The following is a 12,107-nucleotide window of genomic DNA, read 5'->3' as shown; positions in this document are numbered from 1 at the left end:
GCACTAAATGGGCTCAATCATTTAAAGCTTAGCTTTAAATGATAAATATACATTCTAGAAATACATTTACAAAAGAAAATATGTATGTTTACATGCTAGTTTGTTTGTTATCACCTCTCAGACGGGTGTACCCCCTTGCGAAAATTATTGACAATTATGAAATTTGCCAGACGTCCGTTTTTCCTAAAAATAATTACCAATTTTGGGAAAATTAGAACTGAACATACAAAATAGAGTATTAATATTTCTTTAAGTCATATCTCATCAATAATTTTGCGCAAGTTTTTGTAAAAAAGTACGCTTTATGGACCTGATGTATCAAAATAGAATACAAAAAAATGCAGTGCTAGTATCGCGTTTGGTAATTTTTTGACTATTTTATGGACTCAAACTTAAATTCATGGTGTTTATTCTATAGATTGACAACTTAGAAAAAAAATTGGTAAAATAAATTATATGTTGACGGATTACTTTTCACGCTATATAAGCTCTAAACCAAGTAGACCCTGACGAAAAAATCCCTAAAAATCACATATTGCTACAGTTTTCTGCCTAGATCTGTCAACAATGTTAGATATCCTTTAAACATTAATTAATTGACGATTGATTAAATTCGAAATAGCTTCTGTCTAAATTTAAACCGGTTTTAGTAAAAGAAAAAGAAAAATTCGTGGGGGGGGGGGGGGGGGGGGCAAAACAAAGAAGAAATAAGCATACCTGAGATCCTGCTTATTCAGAAACTTCATTTTTCATTTTACTTTAACAGAATCGAGTTTCTCATTAATCATTTCTATCTCTCATAGAATACATATATTACCGTTCTAATTGCTTATTATTGCGATTGTTTACAACAGCGATATAGAGAAAAATCAATACCGGGTATCTAAAACGCTTTGTAAAAGTCGAACCAATATTGTAAAATCCGTATTATGACGTAGTGCGATACTCGGACTACTTTAATAAAGATAAATAAAAATTAATAAAAAAAAATAACATAAAAATTGAGATTTTTTGAAGGGACCATTTCAAAATATGTTAACTTTGTGTTACTTCTCTTTTTCAATTGAACATAATGGGAAAAGGCGTTCTTGTGAAAGAAAAAAAATTATTTTTAAAAATATCTGCTCTAGATTTTCTATCCAAATTAAAATATGACACTTATATCATGATTTTGAATTAATATCATTTTAAAAATGCCCATGTCATCGACTTCAGTTTTACGGGGGCACATGCCAAAATGCGGTTTGGCGCTATTTTTCTATAATTTTTCATGAGAAGTACTGCGCAAACTCTAAGAAAAAGTTTATGTACATTATTTAGAGGTTGATATATAAAACAAAACAACTATCAGAGTATTTGTGCATGTTAATAACAAACGTTGAAAAGCATATTTTAGCATGTTAAATTACAGCAAGGTCAGACACTACTTGCGCTACATAAAGTGTGTCCTGATGACGTTAAACAGCTATGCATATTGCATCATAAGCGATTTTTCATTGACTTTTAGTGATTGCGACGTAATATTGAGATTTCGATGTTCGTAACAATCACTTCTTTTCGCTGCGCGATATATCTGCGCAAATGGAATAGGTTCCGTCGTTCTTAAATATACATTTGCAATTCTGTGAGAACTTTTTTATGACATCACAATGAGCAATTTAAAAAGCTTAAAAGATTGTTCACGTACCAACCAAGTTCAAATCCCGGCAAAATTTTTTAACATCGCTGTTTATTACGTATATTTACGTTTGAGAATGGCAAATCGTTTAGTTCATATAACGGTGTTTTTATGTTTACAAAATTGCAAGCGATAAGCGCCTGCGGTTATCACTTTGACGTCATTAAAAAGTTCACTAAAGAAATAAACAGCAAGTTACAAAGTTAACCGGGATACGAACTTGGTTGGTCAGGGGATCAAATCCTGTGAAGCCCTGTAGGTGACTCAGTAGATCTGATCACGTATCAACCAAGTTCATATCATGATGAACTATTTAACATGCTGTCTATTACTGTTATTACACGTTGCGTAATAGAAGTATGAATTTTATTTTCAACAATTCTTTATTACAGTTACTTTAAAGATGACTGCATTTTATTGCAGGGGTTTTACATACTGAATAGCCCTTTTTAAGCACCTAACAGTGTGATTATTTGATCATGATCTGCTAATATTTCTAGAAAGTGAGGAAGTTCTTTAAGGTCAAGATCTAGTAAATGAATGGTGCCTTTAAAATAAAATTTAAGATATAAATTCTTTCAATGATGCTTCATAACGATAGCTTTGTTTGATAGGGTGTACCGGGGCTAAACATTTAAATTTGTAAACACAATGAAAGATCATGTTTAAGACTGTCATTTTCTATGAAATATGAAGGAAACGAGGAACAAATTTCGGAGGGTTTTTTTTTATCATTTTTTATAAATAAAATATATCTAGATATATCTAGAATGCCTACAGTCTCTCCAAAAACGGAATCAAACTAGCTCTTGCCCTCCTCGTTAAAATGATGTCAAATTAAATATATAGGTATTGGGATTACTTTTCCCATGATGTAACATAAAATGCCAAGAAATCGTTTACTTTTCTACATACCGGGTAATTCCTTTAAAGCCGTAAAGTACCGGAAAAAATTCTTCAAATCAATTGTGACGTCATAATGGTTCTAGAATCGGAAAGATACCCTGGAACCATTTACTAGATCATGACCTTAATACTGATAAAATGCCGGTATTTTCACAACAGATGAAAATAAAGCGATGGTTTTGGGAAAAACATGAATAAAAGATTAATTTTGATTTTCAAATGACATCGAGATGGACTTACTCAAGATCAATTTTTTTCACTTTGTGCATAAAACACAAAACGCATATGAAAATTAAAAAGGAGGCAAAATATATTAGCATGGCCTTCGGGAATATGAACTACATTATCAATTCGATACAGTGTTATTTGCAACTATCAACACTAAAACATGAATTGCTCTTGGCGTATTACATCCTAATAGTATTAAATCAAATTATATTGCTCCCTGCTTAATGAAGAAATCGTGCGCTATCTGATCAATACTGTTTCCACAAGTACATATATTTAAGAGGTAGTTTAGTTATAGAAATTGCAAATGTACGACGATAGAATCATCATTCATAAAAAAATGATTTTATGGGGCCAAAAATGGCATAATGTTTATTTAAGAAATGAACTCAATGTCTACCCAAGTTATACGAGTATAACCTGGGTTGGGGCAATTTACGCTTTATAATCCGCGAAGCGGATTATAAAACAAGCGTAAATTGCCCCAACCCAGGTTATACTCGTATAACTTGGGTAGACATTGAGTTCATTTCTTATAATTTAATTTTCTGTAATTTGCTGTACAAATTGAGTCCGTTTACTTTTAAAAATGATATTAATCTGTTCAAAATTCAAACGTAACGTCAAGCGGATTAGTATGTTTTTGACGTTAGTGCATTGTGACGTGTCTTGTGACGTGCAAACCGGGTTATACAAATTTAACTTAATTTTTCTATCCAATCAAATGCCGCGTTACAACCAGAATTAAATTATTTAATATTAAACGAAATTCCAAAAAATACTTTCTGAATTAAATCTGATACTTCTATTCAACTGACTATATTTAGGGTTAAAAACAATTCTGTCATCTTTTATTGCTGAACTTCGAAGAAACAATTTTTACATGTACATAGAAAAAAATATTTAAGGGCGTTGTTTACTCAGGGTATGAGTTTTCAGATTCGAATTTGTTTTCATTCTGAGTAAACGTATACCTTAACATTTAATACGATTTAATAATCAAATAATTAAATCGACTGGCCTCTGTAATTCCTCAAGAAATGAATACATACGCAACCAATGTTTTTTTTTTGTCTTAACAAAAAAACCCGCTGCATGTAAAGATGTAAGATGATTATTTTTCATGTCAAAAACATCTTTATACAGTGATGCAGGATCATTACTTGATTTGCAGTGATAAATGTCTTGGAGTATGAAATTGTAATTTCCCTGTCTCTTTCTCTATATTATATAAATTACATACTTAAGGAGATTTACCTCTGTTCATGTCCTGATGAAATGGTGTAACTGATATTATTTGTTATGAATTCCACAAGCAAGTTTATTATGAATAGAAAGAAAAAGTGCGTCTTTTCAGTTTTGTGTATTGGTATTTTTTAATGCTTTGTTCAAATTTGAAAGTCAAGTATCGAGTTACAAGCAAAATACAGAGGTCAGAATTCTTTGTTTTTTATGCAAAGCTCGAGTCTTGTTATTGTTTACATATGTGTTGTGTCGGTATAAGTTCAATCAAACGATACTTTTTGTTGATAAAAGTACGTGTATTTATAAACACATTAGATTAGTTTATTTTTTGTCACGAATCATTTTGTCAAAAGCAATGGTAATTTTTACCTTATATTATTTGTAAAAAAAAATATAAGACTCGAGCATTGTTTACATAACAATGAATTCTGGTCGCTGTATCATGCTTGTAACTTCACTTCTAACATTCAATTATTGTCAATCTTTCAAATGAAACCATTCCATTCATGAAAAATAAAACATATCTGCCATGCCTTGGCCCCTTTAAGAAGAAATTATATTTTGAACCTTTACCAAAAAATAATATACATTTGAATTGAAAAATAAATTAAAAATATACATGTACGATGAAATACTTGATTGTTGCCGAGGACTTAGTGTTTGAAAGCATCAATTATGTCGGAGTACTATCGTGAGGGGACTGTTGATTAAAGGAATACGCCATTACCGCGACCAGTGTATGATCCCCTCTGTATAATTACTGTTCATTGATGAAGGTCCTTTTATGTGATCAATGCTCAAGAAAAAGCTTCAATTGGTCAAAGATAAATTTCTACTTCAGTTACCTTACGAACTTTCCTAAATGCCATAATTAAAACAAGACTTTAATGTTTAGCAGCGCTTCAGCTTTTAACATCCCAGTATCTGATCCGATTTTCTGAGAAGAGAGAATCTGATGCAGCCGTACGTCCCGATATTTGACGAGGGTTGCATTAGCCATTACGTCTTTGAAGAAACTAGCACATTTTGTCTACAATTTGCGACGAAGGTATGTTCACACGAAAGAAAAATAAATTGATCTAAGAAAAAAATATTTTTTTAATGATTAAGTGTTTTACTGAATGTTTTTTCTCTCAATCTTTTAAATACACAATCTGTATTGGCTATTTAGGACGTTGTTTACTCAGGTTTTGAGTTCTCAAATCCGGATTGTTATAAATTTAAATATCATGAGTATAATTTGTTTTAAACACAAAAAACATTTATGAAATGAAATATTATTGACACAACCTTCGATATTTTTACTACATTATGGAAATAAGCTCAAACAAAGTGGACTTTTAGCAGATCAGAGGAAATTCGGAGTATAATTTTTAGATTTTTTTTTCTCTGAAATATTTTTGATAGTACTGCACTATTTAAAGTTAAGATTTTATATGTTAGTCAATATAATTTTGCATATTTTCTGTTGGTAATATCTCATGTTTTCATTTAGATGATCGTATGGCATACAATACAAAAATATTGAAAAATGCTTAAAAACGATGAAAGACACCAAATCTCAAAATTTTGATCATTGACCTCATGGGAATTTAAATCCAGCAGAGTAAGATCAATGTACTTAGTTTCAGGAAGGAGTCTTTTCTGCTTTTTGACTTGTCAAACGTAAATTTGATTAATTGTTCATTAAATCAAGATGAAAGGATATTAAAATAGTATATTTTTCTTTCTTTTTTACTATCGTACAACTTGGCATAGAAAAAGTAATCAATGTTTAGAATCTAACAGGGACTTTATTTTTGGCGTAATATTGGCGTAGGAAAATATCACGTTTCGCAATTCAGAATTGCTGCAGATTTATGAGTCTGTTTTAGCATTTTATAAACAATAACATTAATATTGGATTCTTTTACCGATGTTAACTAATGATATGATACTTGGGTTTCAGAATTTGTTTTTAAAATATGATTTGCCTATCAAATTACATTTTTATAAGCTTTTTAAAGCGTCCATTCTAAACATTGATTTTTGTGAAAAAATCACTAAAATCAGTTTTTCTCTCTTATTAAATGGTCAATATATTAGCTTTTCTGTCAATTTATATCTTTATATAAAGTCTTTAGAATGCATAAAAATAAGAAATATTTTATTATTGGAAGCATAAAAAAATAATCAAAATTTCTTCAAAATTTAAGAAAATTAGAGGAAATGCAGGCTAAGCAATATCAATTTGAGTATAAATATTTATTCCGATTTAGTAGTATAAGCATAAGCTGATAGACATTCCGATATTCTATCATTTCATTGAAAAATAGAATCTTCAAATCTTAAACAAATATCTACAGAACTAAAAAGAGCTACACTTATCTATATCATCCTTTACGTTGAGGAAAAACGTAGTGACCTTGACCTGACCTTTATGCGAAAACAAAAAGGTCAAATTTGATTTCACTGATAGAATCATTTGGTAATATAATCTGTTTGACTGTGTCAAAATTTCATGAATTTCTTATTATAAGAAATATGTTTGATAACGAAGACTCCTTCCTTAATACTATAAATGATTTATTATTATCATCATTCGGGGTTTTTTTTTTTTGGTTATATTGAATCAAAAATGGGTGGAGATTTGAAAACTGATAGAGGAAATTCGGACTGGAATATAAAAACTGTAAATGAAAACTTATTGCTTTGTGTCTATTTCTTGCCACTGCCATTCTTAAACTGTATTTTATTTTTAAAAGAGCTTAGCAATTTGTTATTGTTTTCACAATTAAGAAAATCTCAATCATAGTGTAAAACTTTTAGGGATTATTCTAAAATTTTCAACTAAAAAAAATACTCAAATGCCATTAACTGAAAAAGTAGGTATTTGACCTGCTTTTTTGAAAGTGAAAATAACACTACCACGAAAGGTCTACAATACACAATAAATGGTTTTTCATTATCGTCAGTTTTTCATTCTGTGAAAACGTATACCTTAATTTTTATACAAACAATGTTAATCATGGTAGTTTCCCATCCTCGATAGTTCCTGGATTCAATTCTGTTTTCAAGGAGAAAAGCTTTGTTATTTGAACTGTTGATTTTATTAATCTCGGAATCAGGTGTTTCACGAACTTCTTATTTACAAGACCATTTTAACAGTAAAGTACAGTTGTGAAAATATCTTTTTGTCATTTGTGTGTTTTTTTATTTTTGTTTTATCTGTAATAAATAATATTTTTTTGAAGATGGAGTCGATGACAGTTGGACAAAAGACGATGGAGTGATAATACAACGTGCGTTTATGTAGGTCTTTTCATTCAGCTGATCCACAGACTTAAAAAGGTGTATATATATATATATATATATATATATATATATATATATATATATATATATATATATATATATATATATATATTTCTCTCTCTTAAATAAATATGACAAATTGCCACGACCACTCATTCAATTACTTGTACATGGTGTGTATAGTTTATAAACGGTATATTTGGAACGTAGGTATTTTGTGACATTTATAAATTTTATATCATTATCTCAAAGATGATTTCCAATAACACTTTGTTTTTTAAATGAGATATCGGAGGAGCCTTGTTTCGCTCATTTTTCATCGCCGAGGTTCGGCACACAAATAGAGGACGTGTCACGTATTCACAATCAGCGGTTTTCAAGTCGCTCAAAATTCAATCTTTGTTGCAATTTATTTCTGTTTTTGTCAAAAAGAGGTTTCTGATCAATGAATCTAGACAACACAATAGAAAATGACGAGTCAATATGCACGTAGGCTGAGAACCGTAGAAGGTTTGTTTCTCTGATTTATGAAGCATTACAGGGCCTGGGTCACGATTTCATCTGATATTTTTAACAAATATTTATATTTTTTTTTTATTTTCATTATTTACGATGTATGATTGTGGTATACCTAACAATATGCAAAAAATTGAGTGTCACTGGTCGAATTACAAGCGATACATCAAGTTTGTAATGTATTGATATGCAATGAAAGCTCGTGCGTGCCACATTTATGTTTACAAAGGTATTAAATACTGATAAAAGTGTCTTTTAAATCAGATTATTTCTGTGAGTTAATCGTAAACACAATGGTTTGCCGCATTTATTTGATTTTAATTTCTATCTATTCAGCAAATATCTATACATGTTTCTTAATAAAGACAAAAGTAAAACTATTTATTTGTTAACATCGGTAAATAATATGCTGGTATTCTTTGCCTTTGTAAATTGTTTACAAGCTTCCTTTGAATAAGAAGACAAGAAAAGATTAAAAACTAGCAATTTTTGAAGGTATATATGCCGTTTTAAACGGCATATTTGTGATGTTGAAAACCACACTCAAATTTTGGGCAATCGGTTTTTAGAACGCAGTTCGCAGTTCGCAGTTCGCAATTGAATAGTGAACTGCGTTCTATAGAACGCAGTTCGCAATTCAAAATTTAGTGCGATTGAATAGTGAACTGCGTTCTATAGAACGCAGTTCGCAATTCAAAATTTAGAATTCATATTTGGGGCCCGCTTGCCTTATATGCAATTGAATAGTGAACTTCTAAATTTTGAATTGCGAACTGCGTTCTATAGAACGCAGTTCACTATTCAATCGCACTAAATTTTGGATTGCGAACTGCGTTCTATAGAACGCAGTTCACTATTCAATTGCATATAAGGCAAGCGGGCCCCAAATATGAATTCTAAATTTTGAATTGCGAACTGCGTTCTATAGAACGCAGTTCACTATTCAATTGCATATATAAGGCAAGCGGGCCCAAAATATGAATTCTAAATTTTGAATTGCGAACTGCGTTCTATAGAACGCAGTTCACTATTCAATCGCACTAAATTTTGAATTGCGAACTTTTGAATTGCGAATTGCGTTCTATAGAACGCAGTTCACTATTCAATTGCATATAAGGCAAGCGGGCCCCAAATATGAATTCTAAATTTTGAATTGCGAACTGCGTTTTATAGAACGCAGTTCACTATTCAATTGCATATAAGGCAAGCGGGCCCCAAATATGAATTCTAAATTTTGAATTGCGAACTGCGTTCTATAGAACGCAGTTCACTATTCAATTGCGAACTGCGAACTGCGAACTGCGTTCTAAAAACCGATCGCCCCAAATTTTGTCAGCATGACTAGTTATATGAAAAAGAAGTTTATAGACAAATTTGCAATTTTTTGATAAATATTAACGAGGTACTAGACATAATTTGAAAATGAATAACGGCAATTTACCAATGCATATCCATAAACGGTTAACGTTTGAGGTGGATTTGTGCATGTAATTCAGAAAAGCAGCATGCAGAGCGTGGTAGTACGACAGGTTTGTTTACAGTTGTTTGAATTCATATAAACAGGTTTATGTGCTAACAAAATAGCAGATATTGTTATCTACATTTTATGAGATAGTTGCGTATCGCTATCAATTACAATCGATGCGAGCTCTATTGCCATTGATCATTATTTTCATACTTTAAAGATTCTAGTTTTACAACATTCTCTGTCAAACTGTTTCTTTCTTTCTTTTCTTTTTGAATGCGTTTTTATTCCATGGCCAACGGACCAACCACGTTTTTTGCGTCACATCTTGTGTACGTACTAAAATAAGCTTGTTTGATCACGTGATTATGAATATTTCAAAATTGGGCGTTTATTGACAGACGCGGTCAGTAAATAAATTATTTAGAATTCAAATTTAATACGTTTAACTGCATTTGATTTACACTGGTTGTAGTGCAAGATGACAAACATACGAATTGGTCAGTAGAGGAGGGCCTATATCCCAGAGCTCCTTGTCATGATGCTGTGGATGTGTATTTTTAATAAATACCCAACGCATCGTATCTCATGTTGAAGCAAAAATCCCTATAGCCGGCTAAATGTAGATTATATAAGTACTTGTATACTGTTTGCTTCACGAAAAGAGATATGCTGCTCTTTTACCAAAATTAATTTATGCACATATGTAAAATGGCAGTTGCTAAAAGTGAGAAAATAAAACATTTTCGACTTCTTCTCCGGAACCACTGAGCCAATTTCAACAAAACTTGACACAAAGCATCATTAGGTAAGGGAGATTCAAGTTTGTTAAAATGAAGGGCCATGCTTTCTTTCAAGGGGAGATAATTAGGATTTATTGAAAAATTGTTGGTATTTTTCAAAAATCTTCTTCTCAAAAACCATTCGGCCAGACAAGCTGAAACTTGTGTGGTGTGAAAGCATCTTCAGATAGTGTATATTCAAGTTTGTTCAAATCATTGTCCCCGGGGGTAAGGTGGGGTCACAATGGGGTTTGAAATTTTATATAGAGTAAATCTTTAAAAATCATCTCAGCAACCAATCAGTCAGGAAAGCTGAAACTTGTGTGAAAGCATCCTCATGTAGTGTAAATTCAAGTTTGTTAAAATCATGGTCCCCGGGGGAAGGGTGGGGTCACAATGGGGGGTCCTACTTTTACATAGGAATATATAGTGTAAATCTTTTAGAATTTTCTTCTCAAAAATCATTTGATCAGAAAAGCTGAATCTTGTGTGGAAGCATCCTCAGGTAGTGTAGATACAAGTTTGTGAAAACCATGGTCCCCGGGTAAGGTAAGGTGGGGCCACAATGGGAGGGGGGTGTGAAGTTTACATTAAAAATCTTCTCCTCCGAAATAATCAGCCAAGAAAGCTGAAATTTATGTGGAAATATCTTCAAGTATTGTAGATTTAAAGTTGTGAAAACAATGACCCCTAGAGGAATGGAGGGGCCACAATGGAAGGTCGTACTTTTACATAGGAATATATACATGTAGTGTATATCTTTTAATTTTTTTTTGGTCAAAAAGCGTTTGGACAGAAAAGCTGAAACTTGTGTGGAAGCATCCTCATGTAGTGTAGATTCAAGTTTGTTAAAATCATGGTCTCCGGAGGTAAGGTGTGGCCACATTGGGGGGGGGGGGGTCAAAGCTTACATTGGAATACATAGGTAAACATTTTAAATTCTTCTTCTCAGAAATAATCAGCCAAGAAAGCTGAAACTTTAACGGAAGCATCTTTATGTAGTGTAGATACTAGATACAAGTTTGTGAAAATCATGACCCCGGGGTATGGTGGAGTTACACGGGGGGGGGGGGGGGGGGTCGAACTTTTACATAGGAATATATAGTGTAAACTTTTTAAAATCTTCTTCTCAGAAACCAATCAGACAGGAAAGCTGAAACTTGTGAGAAAGCATATGCATCCTCAGGTGGGATAGATTCAAGTTTGTTCAAATCATAGTCCCGGGGGGAAGGGGGGGGGCAAAAATTTACACAGGATTTTAAAAATAGAAATAAATTTTAAACTATCTTTTTCTTAATACCACTTGCTTAGAAAAGCTGTAACTTTACTGAAAGCAACCTCAGATAATGCAGATTTAAAGTCTTTCAAATCAATATATTGAGGAGTAGGGTGAGGCCACATTGGGATTCCAATTTTACAAAGGAAAATTCCAAAAAAAATGAAATGTTATAATGTATGGTTTTACTTATATGCAAGCATTTTGACATATTGCTGATTCTTTCAAAGTGTTTAGACTTGGCCCCGGGAATATTCTTGAGCCTTACATGGGGTTCAGAGTTTGATGTAGGTTTATATACCATATATAGACAAATGTTTAGAATCTTTTTGAGAACTGCAATGCTGAACGGGTGATATGACTATAAAATCATCCTTTTAGAAAAAGATGATCATAAACATATCGAGGGAAAAAATGGACTGTTATTTATACAGGATCTACATGTATTATACTACATTGTCCAAATAGTTTGAATAATGACTGTTAAGCTGATTTTATCAAACATATTGTTGCTCAGGTGAGCGATGTGGCCCATTGGCCTCTTGTATGGATAAATATTCTAAAAATAAAAAAAAGATGAGTCTAAAAACATTGTCTTTAATATTATTGTATCTCTCATAGTGGATTATGTTTTCTTAATCTGAGTTTAAACACCTTTTAGTGTAATAATGTCATTTGGGATAAATGAGAAAAATATCATTATAAACGTGCTTGAAA

The sequence above is a fragment of the Magallana gigas genome, chromosome 3 (genome assembly GCF_963853765.1).
Source record: "Magallana gigas chromosome 3, xbMagGiga1.1, whole genome shotgun sequence".
Classification (NCBI taxonomy): domain Eukaryota; kingdom Metazoa; phylum Mollusca; class Bivalvia; order Ostreida; family Ostreidae; genus Magallana; species Magallana gigas.
The sequence above is the reverse complement of the archived record's forward strand: the minus strand, read 5'-3'. Positions refer to the sequence as shown.